We start from the raw sequence: 16394 nt of genomic DNA on the forward strand, positions 1-16394 counted from the left end.
GATTTTTATGCCTGAAAGCTTCCCTCCCATCTCTTTTCCATTTCTATTCTTTTCATTTTTTTGATTTTGTTCAAAATTGTGCTTTTCCGTACATTTGTTCAAGTTCAATATTAAATATATTCATTGTTTCTCTCCCATCATTGAGTAGACTTAGCTCCAAATATGAGACTCAAAAACTGAAATGAGAACTAAAATCAAGAAAATGAGAAAAGAGCTCATCTTCTTGTTTATAGAATGAAAACAGAACAAAGTCATCAGGCTCCAAACACTTGATCAATTTATTGCATTCAGGGACCTTCTGGCCTCCTGAGAGCTTGAGAGTGATGTGAAAAAAAATCCATCCACTTCTTCAGCGATGTAGAAGAGATGAGAAAACACAAGGAAACCAAGACACATCAGGAAACACACAGCAACATGAGACAGCTCACCAATAGGCAGAGGACTAAATACACAGAGGATATGAGGGGGAGGGAAACAGGAGGGGAACACAGCTGGAACTAATCAGACGTAATCAGACATGGAGGAACCAAAACTAAATGCTCTGAACACAGGACAAGGGAAAACAGGACACATGAGACACACTAAGACATGGACTGAGGACAAGGAGACATGGGAGCAAGACAATGACTGGGAAACAGATGAATACAAATATAGACAGAACCTTAAAATTCTTCGGAGACATGACAGAGTACACATGGAATGTTGACTAAGGAGAGAACCATGAATAATACTAAATCACAGAATATATATTAAACCAGAAACCACAAACTCTGGGTCATAGATCCAGGACCATGACACAAAGGGCCTTACTAAAACTTCATAACAGCTCAAGCAGCCGTTGGCCAGTTTGATCTGTACTGTGTGCTGGTAAGTTTAGGTCTGTTCAGTCAGCATGTGCTCCTGCATAAGAAGCTTCATGCTCTTGCTCATTTCACAAATTGCTAATGCTTGATTCATCAGCTCAATGGCAGGATTTCACAAAATAAGAGTTGGTGCTCTACAAATAAAACTGAATTAAATTGAAAATTTAATTGGATTAAATTAAAAACACGAGGACATACATGTAACCTTTAAATCTAAGCTCTCTTCTTCCTCTCCCTGTCTTTCTTATCTTTCTCCATCTCTGAGTGAAGTTAGCTCTCTTTGTTTTTTCTCTCCTATCAAATACAGGACATTTGAGACAAACTGCACACAAACATTTTGTGTGTCTGTTGGTGTTTTTTGAGCTCATAGTAACGCTACATTTCAAATCACCTGATACTTAAAAAACATAAGTTCCTTTATGCTTGCTCCTCTTTAGCATCTCTGGTTAAAGGCTGAAGTACCGCTCCACAACTTATGGACACCTGCGCTGGAACAAGACTGACTTTCATGTGTTTCTGTTTAGGATCAGAAACACGGATCTGTTTGATGTGTGAAGGCTTGCAGGGACATGAAATAACCACCCACCCTTAAATGTGTCAAACTAAACTTAACAAGCCTTTCTGAAAATGTAAGAAAGTACAGATATTTGTTTAACCAAGTAGGGAGTAAAAGTAAAAAACTGTGAGAAACAAAGATAGCTGACAGTAAAGATGAGTGGAGCTCATTCTCTAACTAACCACTGTGTTGGATACGGCAGTAAAATAATTTGTACCTGACTTTTAACAGGAGACGGGGATTGTTTCCAGTCCAAATATATCTACAAACATTCATGAAAATACTGATCGGTGGAGGGGACATGTAATTAAAGACCTAAAAATGATGCGTGTGTAACTGACTAACACTGTCTCAGAGTGAATTCTTTAATATTTAATCTGTAAAGACATGGGGCAATTTAATCTGCATGTATATGAAGCATCAGTTCAAACTGCCCCACAGCACAACTTTATTGTGCTGTGGGACATGAAGTGTCTCCACTCTTGGTTTCATAAAGCGTGGACACAAAGATGTGGCCAGCTTACAGGAAGAAAGCAGTGTGGGAATCACTTGATGTCAGGTTGCTGTTTATGCTGACAGCTTTTCATTGAACTCACTGCTGTTCTGCTTTGTTAAGAAAGAAAACTGTGAGTCACTTGTATATATTTCGTCCTTTTCCCCGTACCAGCACTGTAGGATCTATTTCTTCATGCCCTCTAATTTTAGTTCTGACATGTTTTGGAATATAACAAATCAGAGTCAGCTGTGATGAAACTCCGACTCTGCCTGCTTGGTCCGTCTTCTCTTTTGGTTTTGTGTAGCAGGCAGAGTGTGACAGTCAGACACTAACAGGACACATTTCTCTTCCACTCAGCTAAAAAGGGCCTGCTAACATCGCCTCTCTTCAAATGTAATGTTTTTGGTTTAGACACTTCACAGATTATTTTCTTTATCACAAGCATAAGAAAAAACAGAGGTCATCTATAATCTGTGTCATGATACAGAAACAAGCAGTATCCTGTTATGACTCATAATCAGTTTCTCCAACTTATAAAACAAGATTTATGGAAAGTAAAAACATTTCATCTTGACGAGTGAAAATAGTCTGACAGTTTTACTGGATCATGATCTTGTACAGATTTGTGTCTGTGTATAAACAGATCTTTGGTATCTTGTAATGTAAATTTTTTGACCCTCATCAGTCTGACTTCAGGCAAGATGATTCAGATTAAAGTTCACTTGTTAACTTGAAACCTTGTTGTATCTGCTTGTGTGAGCAGACAACTAATACATCAAACACAGCCACACCCAGACTGGTGACTTTGTTTGGAATAAAAATATTTATACTGTAAACAGTGAGTTTCTCTGTTTACAGACTAAAGATCCAGCCAGTCTTTCTATCTTTACCTGTGTTGTAAAGACTGAGAGCAGAGATGAAACCAACAATTCAATCAATGAGCAGGATCCACACCTGAACTTCATTTAAATGTAGTGACAGGGTGTGGTTATTTGCACAGCTGCAGGGGAGTGGTGGAGCAGCTGCTAGATGCCATGTAGTTTTGTCCCTCATATTTCGCAGTGACATGCTGTTTAAAAACAGGCACCGTTGAAATGGGTAGAGTGATCAAAAAGCAGGCAGCTGCTCTTTCAAGTTTGCATTCATTTTGTTTAAAGACAAGGCAGGGTATGTTGTATACCATTCTGGAGAAGATAAGCAGAATAAGGTGTTGTGGAGGCAATATTCACTTTCTTTGGGTGCCAGCTCATGTAGGAATCAGTGGAAATGAAAAGGTGAATAGGTTGGCTAAAGGAGCACTGACTAAAAATAAGACTGAGGTGGAAATTAAAAGCAGCAAATCTGAAGCAAAAGGTATTGTTTGGAGGCAGGTTGTTAAGGAGTTATCAGGGCGATCGTGGCTCAAGAGTTGGGAGTTTGCCTTGTAATCGGAAGGTTGCCGTTTCGAGCCCCGGCTCGGTTGTTGTGTTCTTGGGCAAGACGCTTCACCCTTTGCCTATTGGTGGTGGTCAGAGGGCCCACTGGCGCCTCTGTCAGTGCACCTCAGGGTGGCTGTGGCTACAATGTAGCTTGCCATCACCAGTGTGTGAATGGGTGGATGACTGAATGTATAAAGTCATCCTTTGGGGTCCTTTGCAAGAGTTATGATGTGGAGAGGAAAGTTCTGCAGAGTAGGGCACAGGTGAGGGAACTGGTGGGGTTTGAAGGATATGAAAGAGTGTAGGTTTTTTGTTTGTTTGTTTTTGTTTGGTGATACAGATTGTAAGCTCGCTTTCTGACCCATACTCTGGAACAGTAGGAGGCTGTAATGCTCTTTTATGTTGGTTGTCAACAGCTGTTAAACAAATAGAAGAAAAAGAAAAAACAGGCACAATTATTACAGGATATTGCAAATGCAGTACTTGTGATGTCAAACTGTCAGATTTTACAGAAACTGCTGCAGCCTTCTGGTTCAAGCTGTCTCCTTGTCTCTCCTAGGATTTTTAACATTTTTTAAAATTTAACACTGCTGTCATATTTTTTCACCAAACATTTCTTATTTATTTAATTTTCAACAAATTCCATACTATTTTTCTCTTCTGTGATACTGAAAGACTGTATGTTACTAAAAATCGTGCAAACTAAGGAATCGTCGAGCTCCTTCTCCCTGTTCACCGGCAGAAAATAGAGAAACTTTGCAAGTTCCATGTTTGTTCTGTTATTTATGTTGTTAGTCAATTAACAAATATGAATACATTGCCTAAGTGTGTTGCTATAGTAATAACTTCACTTCTCCTCATTTTCATGCAGTTTGACATTTAGCCAAGATAGACGAGCTGATTTTCATTCATTAAATCTCACAACTTACTGTATATTGTGTGTGTGTGTGTGTGTGTGTGTGTGTGTGTGTGTGTGTGTGTGTGTGTCCAACTCCCGAGTGTCCTTTCAGGCAGTTAAGCAAAAGTCAACAATCCCGTAGTTGACGCAGGTGACCTTGAGGAAGTAGAAGGATAGGGCAGAGAGTCAAACCAGTCTTGTAATCTGGGGTAATTGTTCCAGCTTCATCCTTGGAGCTTCCATCTGGTGAGGGAAGGCCACATGAAAATAGTGAATTTTTTTAGGTTAGGTTTAGGCCGAAGAAATTCATTCCCTTCCGCAGTTGCTCTAATGTCCATCACTGGTCCCAATTCAAGATCTCCGGATGCAGAGCCGTGAGCTTCTCAATTATTTTATCCATATTGTGCTCAATAAACAAAGTCTGACTGCTCGTGGCTCTAGCCACTGTCAATCATGCTGGCCAGCCTTGTGAGATTTGGACTTATGTTGCCAGACAATAAACACTTTAGTATAAAATATGTGAAAACACAATAGATTATATTACAAACATGAATAATGACATTGCTGAAGAGTTTTCATGTCTTGTTGCACAAGATCAGGTCAAAATGTTCCCATAGAGATTCATATCTCTATCACTATCAAATACACAAAGAAGCAACACTAACCCACGAGCTGTGAGGGGATGCACTCTACTGTATCTTTGTTCGTAAATCCCATCAAAATGGGAACTTTTTCCTAACAAACCTTCTTCCTAATATTCCTTCCCAAAAGCAAAGCTTTAAAGTGGAACCAACATCTTTCTTGAAGATGTTGTTTTGTGAATGAAATGTTCCCCACCTACAGGGCAGGTGGGGAACAGCAAGGATCTGAAATCATACGAGATGTTACTAAGCAATGACTTTAAGAAGACATCAGAGTTGAAATGAGTTTTCGTAGTGATGGCCCGCTTGCTTCAGAAGCATCGTGTTGAAGCTTGATTCGTTTGGTCAGGGTCTTGTGATCAGTGACGTCTGAAGCTTCATTTAGAACCTAATTGCTTCGGTATCTGATTCAATGGTTTATAGCAGGGGTAGGCAACCTTTCTGATGGCGAGTGCCATTTAAAATTTTCTCAGAAGTCAGTGTGCCATATGATTGCATTACCAATAAACTTAATAACACTCTATATGAACAGTTACACTGTAGCACCCTCAAGGATTGACGTACGCACGATGTAGTTATAGAACAGGGTTTATTCTAGTCTTGGCAACCCGTGAGAACTGCTCACGGACAAAACAATAAAACAAAAACATCACATCAAAATGCGCTCTTGTACGTAGTGTCAATCAATCAAAAATCCTTAATTACAGAAAATAAAACACACAAACCTCGTGAGCTGACATCCAGGAGGTGCTAAATAGTCCTTTAGGGCCTTATTGCCTTATTCTCCATCTTCTTTCTCACTTATTTCTACTCTTTGAATGATATTTTCTCCATGTGTGGAGCTAACTGTGAGCTGCAGCATGCAGACACCATGTGTGCTAGCAAAAAAGGAGACTAGGAGGCAATGTTCCCTCTAAGCTGCGCACGTGCGCAATTGTGCACTGCTGGCAGGGTCTCTGTGCACAGAAAATCTGTGTTGCGCACAAAAAAACTAACCTGAATTGAAATTTAAAATGAATACTTTAACAATTCTGTTTTGCTGTTTTTGTCATGTGATCTACTCTTGTGATCCTTTGCTCCTTTCACATACCGCTTGAGTCTAGCAACTGCCTTAATCATTCTCGACCAGTCGGAAAACTTAAGTAGGCGATCTAACAGGGACCTTTGTTCCTCCACTTGTATCTTGTGGACTTGAACCTTCTTAACTTCCGGGTCACTGGTTGATAACTCTCCCACCTTAATTTCACCACTGGGTATGACCTTCTGCCAAAGCAAGTCTGGGCCTTTGAACCAGTTTGATGCAACAATTTGTTCTGCTGTGAGGCCTTTTGAGGGGTGGTCCGCCAGATTATCTTCGGAAGTTACATACCTCCATTGGGTTGAATCTGTGCTTTGTTTGATGCGTTCCACTCGGTTTGCAACAAACACATGAAATCTTCTGGCTCCATTGCTGAGGTATCCGAGTACCACCTTCGAGTCAGTCCAATTTCTTCAGAAATTTCCATTGCCAATTCCTTTTTTAGCATGTCACCAGTGCGCACAGCAACAATGGCCGCTGACAACTCAAGCCGAGGTATAGTTGTGACTTTGGTTGGTGGAACTCTTGATCTTCCCATCACCAATGAGCAGTGGACTTCACCAGTTGTGCTTACTGCTCTGAGGTAAGTGCACATTCCATATCCAGATGCACTTGCATCAGAAAAATGATGAAGTTCGTAGTGCTGTGCCTTGAAGTTAGAAGGAATGTAGCATCTGTGAACCTTTGCGTCTGCAAGGTTTCCCAGGTCATGCAACCAAGACTCCCACTGAGGTCGAAGTCTGTCAGGTAAGTTGCAGAGTCCACTGTGATCCTGCAGTTTAACCATGTGAAGAATAAACTTGTATAATGACAATAAAAATTATCTTCTGTTCAAAACCCTGACTATCAGAAAAGTTGGGGCATCATTGATGCTCTGAGTTTATGAGTAAAAGGGAAATCTTTGCACCAAAGTTAGTGTTACCTCCTCTAACTTCCTCCAACATACATCACAACATGACTGATAGAAGAAAACACAAACACGAGCATCACTTCCTGTTGGCTTAAGTGAACTTTCAGTTGTTTTGAAACCAATGCTGTGCGGGGATGGGATCGAGGGAATTATGTATTTGCACTGCAGATTATATCCAACAACATCAAATAGTCAAATCAGCTCTCAAAGTGTTCATGTTAGTAACAGTTCACCTCTGTGCTGCAGATGCCCGCAGGATTTTAAAATTAATTGGACAATCTGAAGACCAGTTACTCTTTAGGGAGACAAAGCTGGGATCAGGTTCAGCAGGTGTCCCACGGATCCTGTGAGAAGAAAAATGTGTTGTTCATTTGCAGCCACAGAAGCTGGTGAAGACTTTGAATACTTTTTGTGGTGGAGGTGTGGTTCATTCCTATAGTGAGGTCAGACATGAGAGGAGTGTGCAGTCAGATGGAAAGCTGGCTGGCATGTGTGCCGAACCAGAGAATTTGATACAACTGGTAAGTGGCCTGTATTTGTATAGCGCTTTACTAGTCCCTAAGGACCCCAAAGCGCTTTACACATCCACTTATTCACCCATTCACACACACATATCCACACACTGGTGAAGGCAAGCTACATTGTAGCCACAGCTGGGGCGCACTGACAGAGGCGAGGCTGCCGGACACTGGCGCCACCGGGCCCTCCGACCACCACCAGTAGGCAACGGGTGAAGTGTCTTGCACAAAGACACAACGACCGAGACTGTCCAAGCCAGGGAGCCAATAGGCAACCTTCCCATTACAAGGCGAACTCCCAACTCTTGAGCCATGATCGTCCACAACTGCACAATAAATTAAAACTGCTACACAATTATAAGAATAGTGTGTCAGTTCACTGTCCTTTAGGCCTTCCTTCATACCAAAAGAGAAAGTGGTTTGCAGTGTGAGCTTTTGCAGAAGGAAACCCCAAACAAGTGTTGGCAGTGTAAATCAGTGTTTAAATCAGACACCAAACTAACATCAAAGATTTGATGTTAGTAACATCTCACCTCTCTGCAGCAGACGCTTGCTGGGCTTTTTAATTTCATTTAATGGCTTCATCTTTAGATGCATCACTCTTTAAAGACACACAGCTGGGTGGAGGTCCATGTTGGTTCCTGTGAATAATGATGTGAGTGCTGAGCTGTGAGATGGAGAAGATTCATGGAGAGTTAGAGATGGTCATCTCACCTCTGAGCTTTGGTCTGGCTCTCGTGCTCCCCACACGGAGTGCTTTTGGAGGGAGGGACTCCCTCCTCTCTGTCCTCACAGTGATCCATGATGCTTAATTCACATCCACATCAGCTTACACAGACTTTGTACCTTCACCTGCAGAGGAAACACAAATCATTCATGTGCACATCAACTGAAATCCTCCTTTCCATCATGTGTGCTGTCCAAATATCAGCTGCTTCTTTCCTGCTTCATCTCAGTGTCAGCTGAATGCAGTCAGACAGCAGTGTGAGGCAGAGGAAGCCGCTCTACTTCAGCTGCTCTACTTCTACTATCTGTCCACTAGATGGAGCCGTGAAGCAAACATGATACATTCACTGATACACACTGATTCACTGGCTGTATCCCAATTCAGGGTCTGCAGCCTTGAAGGCTGCATTTTAAGGGCGAATACGTCACAGCAACGTGACGAAGGCCGTCCCAATTCAAAGGCTGCTCGAAATACGGCCCATTCATTTCCCTGAATTTTAAGGATGTGGCGGTGTAGACTTCATGGACCCAACATATCCCAGACTTCATAGCGCGGCGGTGAGTGTGGATAATTTTGCCGGAAAAAAACCCGGCTGAAGTGGGGCGGCTGAAGAGTAAACTTTAAAAGTAAGTACTGAATATTATGGTTCTTATTTATGTGCAAATGTTTAATAATGAAGAACATTAAAACATTACTGTTGGACACATGTCGGCAAAGTTATGTGACATTAGCGATTTTTGTACTTTCAGCGTTTACTTGGTTTTACAGCCTTTACTTTAACTACTTTTCCATCATGTGTGCTGTCCAAATATCAGCTGCTTCTTTCCTGCTTCATCTCACTGTCAGCTGTATGCAGTCAGACAGCAGTGTCCCTGACACACAGATTCACTGTGACTGGAAGCTTCGGTCATGTTGACAGTGTGAGTTCAGGTTTTGATCTCAGAGCTTATATTGAGCCATAATGGCTCCTTTAAACTCTCCTGTGTCTGCTGTGTCGCATGCTCACCTCTTCTCCACTGTCTTAATATGCTGCTCTCTTCAGCTCCTCTCTCAAACTCTGGAGAGATGGGGTCAGGGTTAGCTAATATTGATAACGCCATCAGATATTTAACACGTTGTTAAAACCTTTCTTGTATATATTGACTCAAACAATTATCTGAACACATTAAAAAATATCAGACTGGAGGAAAGCAAAATAAATCATTGGATGCGATTGAAGGTCAAAGGTCACTGCTGGATACCAACACTGTTGCTGCAGATACAGGCTGATGTTTGATGTTCATCAAATGCCTTCTGCTGCTGTTGTTTCTGCTGGACTCTGAGCTCTTAATGACACCAGTCTGCACAGTGACAACACTTCTCTTTATACATGTATGTTTTCTTTTTTCCAAAAATTCTCTCCTTTTAAACTCATTTCTTTATTTGTTGACTTATTTGATTGACTGACTTAAAAAAAGGAAACTGGGGATAGCCAACTGTTTACATGTCACATGTATAATTAAACAATAATTTACAGTCTCTTGATTTTTTTTTACCCATCTGACCATCAACTAATTCTGTGCTAACAATACACACAGAGAAACACACAACAGAAGCTCTTTCCAGTAACACTTTCATGTGTCACTGTCAGCTTGTTTTGAACGGGATTTTCAGAAAAGTGTCGAGTGACATTTTTTTGTAGAAGTTAGAAAATAACAACCATTTTTTTGAGTCATTTAAGATTTAATTTTATCTGCATTGTCACTTAAATTTATTTCCTGATGTAGAACTTTAACAGATAATTTTAAAAAACAAACAAACAAAATAATCAGTTTAATCCAAGAGGAAACTGAGAGCCTTTTGTTTACGTTTTCTTGTCCTTTACAGCTAAACAGCAGAGTGAAATAAAAGCGTTCAGTACAAAAATGACTCATCTGATAGTGGGACTCTCCACCATTTGACCTTAGAACTGAAGAAGCTTCTCGGATGAGAGGTGAAACGTCTTCAAGCAACTTAAAGGAGTCCAGATGCTTTTCTTTGCAAGCTCCTTTGACTACATCATAATAAATGCTGCTTTTCTCATTGGGATTCTAACCAGGTCTATAATAAATGGATTTGCTGAGCTCAGCATTTTCTGCTTTGATGAAAGATAAACATGAAGCTGGATTTCTTGTTGAAAATGCAAAGGAGCTGGTTGTGAACTAAGCTTCAGAGAAACACTACATACTGATATCCAATGTGAAGCTTTGAGTGGAAAAAGACATGAAAAGGGTTCTCTTTTGGAAAGAGCCATTTAAAGATGCAATACTCAAACAGAAGTTTGAACCTGTACTATTAAAGCCATAAAGGGAATTTCGACAATATAGACTTTAAATCCAGATGGAATATTTATTTAAGCAATGTTGCAGGAGCAAAGAAAACCGCTTAATCAGATGATCTCAATTATACAGTCAGATTAATTAAAAAATTCCATAAACTTCCTACTCTACTCTATGGTGATTACAATTTCATCTACTGGTCTGTGTGGATGGTTGAGAGAGTCAAGTCCTGGCCAGTAATGCATTCTTCTCCCAGTCTTGCTAGCGCAAGCCCACATATGGAAGCAGTTACTCAGTTGAAAGTAATCCAAGTCTTCTCGGCTTCAAATCAACTCCACACAAGTGAGCAGAGAAAAACAACAATTACATTTCCAAATTTTAACTCCACAGTGATTTGGTTAAAATATAGATTCTCAAATATTATCTCTTATCACTGCACCAAACTAGAAGAAATAAAAACTAAATATTCTCAGACAACATTTTTTACATCCTCTTCACCGGCTTTCTCTTGAGAAAGTTGATAATGAATTTCCACTTCTCTTGACACCAGACCAGTACAGGCTTTTCTATTTGATTCAGAATCAACACTAAGTTCAAAGAGCACGCTCATTTCATCACACAGATTACATTATTTGATTACATTTAAAAAGACTATTTTAACATCATTTGCAAAATCATATGTAAATATACTCATCTGTAGACCGTTGTATTACATTTACCATAATAAGACTGGGCGTTATTCTTTATTTACTATTCATAAACAGGGATAAGCTGAAGATTTCACTCCTACTGAAACAAAAAAACATCAGTTAATTCAGTAAATACACTGAATTTAACCACAGCAGCTTAGACTGAAATCTATTTAGGAACATCTTTCCATAAACCAACATGATTGTACTGTTATTGAACAATCCGGTCACCAGAGCTATAGAAATGATGTAGTAGAGTTGCTGTGCTAAATTTAGGTGTACCTCTGAAACTCCCAAATGTCTTCTCAAAAACTGTGTTCTTATCTTCTCTGTTCAGACCTTCCTTCCTGTCCTGCTTCCAAAAATGACTCAAATAACCACAGCATAAGCGACACTGTAAATTCCATGCTTTGAGTGAAAAAAGAGAGAAAAATAACATCTGGACCCTGGAATAATGGTAGCTTCCATTTTTTAAGGACTGAAGAGGAAGAAGTTTCCAAGGAATCGTTTAGAACAGTTTAAAAGAACTTTTTAAGAACTGATTGAATCCATGAATCTGAAAACATGTTACTGAGTAAAAGAGACTGATATGTACAGATTGAACAACAGTCTGTTCAACAGTCAGACTGTTTCTCTAACAGGAGAACACTCTTTACACTCAAACCTGCACAGAGTCACTGACGAACCAGACCAGACTGTAAATCCAGGATAAAGAGTTTGAGTGAATGTGGTGTTGAAGGTGTGCAGATGGATCAGAGTGTCAGAGGAGACTCTGTAGAAGGACAGAGTGCCAGCAGGACAGTCCACATACACTGCTACTCTGTTAGAGACAGAGGAGGAGGAGGAGGAGGAGATGGATGTTTTTATGTTATTGTGCCAGACACAAAGAGGAATATAATTGGAGCACCACAAACTCCAGGACTGATCATTCCATCCAAACACACAGTCAGGACTCTCTCCTTTCCTTCTGGTTCTTCTATAACTCACAGATATGCGAACATTTCCTCTCCACTCAACCTCCCAGTAACAGCAACCAGTCAGACCATTTCTGCAAAGCAGCTGAGGGCAAATATCAAATCTGTCTGGATGATCAGGATACGACTGAACCTCCTCCACATATGTCACCTGGCTGTTGTTGTCAGACAGTTGGAGGTTTGTGTGAACTGTGTTTGTGTCGATTGTGAGTTGACAGGAATCTGATGAGAGAACAAACACAATCCAGCTGCAGTTATTGATCCATCATCTGTTCATTGATTGACACGTTGATGATGACTCCTGACATCAGAGATGTGAATGAGTGATGTGACAGTTTGAAGATGGTTGAATGTGTGCTGCTTTGTTGTCATGAATCACATTAAAAACACACTTACACTTCCTCAGACCTGGTGTCAACCATCGGACTCCAGCAGGCTCCAACCTGAAAGGAGGAGGGGGGTCAGAGCAGCACAGTCTCTTCCAACATGCACACATGGACATCACATGGCTCTCATATTTATCAGTGTCTACATACTGTTAGACACTGATAAAGAAACAGTCCAACATTTTCAGAAATACACTTCAATCCATACGTGGATCAAACTGCTGATGATTTGGTCTGATCCTGGATCTGTCAGTACACCACTGTATTGAATGAAATATGACTGACTCAAACTGTGAACTCATGTCTTTTCAATACAAATCCCCTGTACTTCCTGGATACCTGTTTGTTCCAGTGGTATGGAGTCTGGAGGAGCATGAGCATAAGTGGCTGAAGAGGAGTGAGAGTGTGGACTATTTTCCCCCGTTCCTTTCCCTGGAGACACCTTGTATATATGTTGCACTGTTGGATTGTAAATAAACGTGTGAACTCTCTTTTCCTAAAATCTGAGTCTGCACCAGAGTCCTTTCTGTCAGCATTGACAGATTTAATTTATGCCCTTTTCTTTTTTAACTTGTGATGCGTTTATATCCCATGAGTTACAGGGCTTCTAAACCCCTTTTCATCATTTAAAGCTATTGTTTATTATTGTCACATGGGGGTGTTGTGAGGCTGTATTTCGTTTATGATGAAGATACGAATAGTACCCAGGAAGCATAATTTTTTCCTTGCCTGTGAGATCTCCCCTCTAATGTCAACCATATGGAAAAGATATATATAAATCCTATAAAGTTTTTATCTGTCTTGTATGAAACTTATATGAAAAGCATACAGGAGTGAAAGCACATATAAGATCCCTTGAAAAATTATATAATGAAACTTTATGTTTTATATACTTACTAAAAAATATATATGAAAGTAATGAGAAAGTGGCCACTTTCATGAGTAAATCATATATGTTTTTACTATTTCTTTTCCATATGGGCAGTCAAGTGTGTGTCGAAGTGCAACAGGAAAATATCTTTGTATGCAGTGCTGGAAACCAATTAATGACCAAATTCTTTTTACATATCAATCGTACTAATCATCAGCTCATGGTTTACCAGACAGCAAATTTTTTATAAAGTCATAAAAAGAATCACTCTGAGGCTAACAAACATATCAATGGGTGCAGGAAGCTGAGGATAAGGAATTTTTCGTAGCAAGTAATCCAAATTATGCCACAGTATATAAATGACTGACCTCGTGCTGAGAACGGATCGCTTCAGGTATTCTTCTGACTGAAGTTTGGCCTGTTTTCAGCATCTGTTCCTGCTATTAAATTGCATTTGTCTCTGACCATCAAAGACCCTCAAGTTCAGATTTATTGAGGCAAAAAAAGTTTGCGTTTATTCTCCAGCTTGTCTTTGCTGTGTTTACATCGTTAGATGCCAGCTAGTCCCAACTTCAGTAACCCTATAAACATTCCTGAAGTAAGAAAAATGAGGTTTTCTTACTTCATTTATGTCAGAAGTGATAGAGCTGTACATTTTAAGTTTTGAGAAACAACCAGGAAGTGAGTGAAGGACACAGTAAATGTTCCAGTGAAAAGGCTTTCAGTTTTCACTGGAAATGTTTCCAGCTCTTTCTCCTCTATTAGACATTCTCCCCATACCTGAGAGTGTCCAGTCTCCAGCTTGGATCCTTTAGTCCAGTCAACAGCAGCTTCATCCCTGAATCACCTGGATGATTGTAGCTCAGGTCCAGCTCTCTCAGATGGGAGGGGTTGGAGCTCAGCGCTGAAGTTAGAGAAGTACAGCCTTCCTCTGTGATCAGACAGCCTGACAGCCTACAGAAATGTGCCATTAATACGTTACATTAATACATTAATTTATAAATAAATCAACTATTAATATAATAACCGATATGTAAAAAAACAAAAAAGATGCATTCTTAGATCCCAAACCTATGCCAGTGCATCTCAGGGTGGGTGGGCTTGTGAACAGCTCCTGGGTTTGCTGGGTCAGGAAAACTACAAGATTAAACCTGTGGATTGAGCTGCTGTGGACCCAGCTGCTCTGGATCCAGCTCAGGCACGTGCAGAGGGAGCACCCGCCCCTTTCCTGATGGGTGCCCAAAGTGTCCTTTTGTTGAGGCAACTTTTTTTTTATTTGTGCCTCAACTGTCAGTCTTTTACCCGAGGTAATCTGCCATTTTTGAGGGGTTTAGGTCAAAGAACAAAGACCATGACAATAACTAACTAGACAGCTCTTCCTCTTTATATTTATCCTCATCGTATATTCGTTGACCAAGTATATTGTCACGGTTTGCGGGGCAAGCCGTGTGGAGTAGTAGAAAAGGACCCAAAAGGCGGCAGCTCTGGTGCAGGTGAATATTTATTTACAATGGTGGGCACAAAACAGCACTGGTGGAAAAACAAGAAACCGGAAACCTAAACTGGATAAGCTAATAACACAAACCAGAAACGAGGATGCAGGGAGGTCCGGGGAAATACACGCAGGGAGACTGAGGGGAAACAACACAGACGAACCAGCCATTACTAAGACAGAAAATACAACTTAAATACACTCAGAACACAGGGAGATTACACACAGGTGGGAGACACAGCTGGGAGTGATTAACATGACGAGACCAGGGAGGCAAACTGAAAACACTCACATAAGACGCAGACCTTCACAATAAAACAGGAACACACGGGGGGAACAGGGTAAACACCAATTAGAGAACAGAACCAAAATCGCGAAGAGAAAACACAAAACGCTGGGTCAAAAGGACCCAGGATCATGACATATATTGAGATTGATTCTGGACTTTTTGAAATTATTAAATATTGGTCTTAGTCTCTGTGTATATTATTCTCTTGTGCATCTGAAATCTGTTATGGTTCTTAATTTTTGCTCTGTTATGTTAGTTGCTTTGCATCTCTCTGTCTCTCTCTTTATACTGTCTCTCTCTCTGTCCCTTTCTTTCTGTCTCTCTTTTCTGCCCTCTCCCACACCTCACCTATATCTCTGTGTTTGTTTACCTTTTCAGTATGTTTAGTAGTGTCTCTTAAGTTTAGCTCTCTGCCTGGGTCTCTGTCCATTTTATTGTGATAGTCACTTGTCCTGTGTACATCGTGTTCAGTTTTGCTTCTCCTGTCTTAGTCAGATTTAGGTTATTTATCTTTCCTGGTGTGTTCCATCTTCCTGATTTCAATGATTTTAGCGCTCTGTCTCCTTCTGTCTGTTTTCACAATCTCCATCATGCTATGTCTCCTGTATTATATTCTCCCTCTTCAACTCAGAATCATGGCAAAACATGCAATAGACACGCAGGTTTACCATGTCCATTTCACGCTTTGCCTCTTAAAAACATGAAATGAAAGTTTAATTATCCATCCCTCCATCCATCCATCTTCATCCGTTTTATACGGAGCCGGGTTGCGGGGGCAGCAGCCTAAGCAGAGAAGCCCAGACCTCCCTCTCCCCAGCCACCTCCTCCAGCTTATCCGGAGGAACACCAAGGCGTTCGCAGGCCAGCTGAGAGATGTAATCTCTCCAGCGTGTCCTGGGTCTGCCCCGGGCCTCCTCCCGGTGGGACATGCCCGGAACACCTCACCCAGGAGGCGCTCAGGAGGCATCCTTGTCAGATGGAGGAGCAGCGGCTCTACTCTGAGCCCCTCCCGGATGGCCGAACTTCTCACCCTATCTCTAAGGGAGAGGCCAGCCACCCTTCGGAGGAAGCTCATTTCTGCCGCTTATATCCGCGATCTCATTCTTTCGGTCACTACCCACAGCTCGTGGCCATAGGTGAGGGTAGAGACGTAGATTGACCGGTAAATTAAGAGTGTCGCTTCTACACTCAGGTCCCTCTTCACCACGACGGACCGGTGCAGCGTCCGCATTACTGCAGCCGCAGCACCAATCCGTCTGTCGATCTCCGGCTCCTTTCTCCCATCACTCGC

At 41.0% G+C, this 16394-nt stretch overlaps 1 long non-coding RNA gene across 1 annotated transcript; it reads right to left on the reverse strand.

The window, feature by feature from the left end:
• Positions 1-4255: 4255 nt before the first annotated feature.
• Positions 4256-12261, reverse strand: LOC120729373. The gene is made up of 5 exons (XR_005694921.1): positions 8093-12261; positions 7912-8019; positions 7094-7204; positions 5598-6722; positions 4256-4474 (listed from the first exon to the last, which is right to left on the reverse strand). It is a non-coding gene; the product is annotated as an uncharacterized LOC120729373 (long non-coding RNA).
• Between the last annotated feature and the right edge of the window lie 4133 nt (positions 12262-16394).

The sequence above is a fragment of the Simochromis diagramma genome, unplaced genomic scaffold (assembly GCF_900408965.1).
Source record: "Simochromis diagramma unplaced genomic scaffold, fSimDia1.1 OVJJ01000368.1, whole genome shotgun sequence".
NCBI lineage: Eukaryota > Metazoa > Chordata > Actinopteri > Cichliformes > Cichlidae > Simochromis > Simochromis diagramma.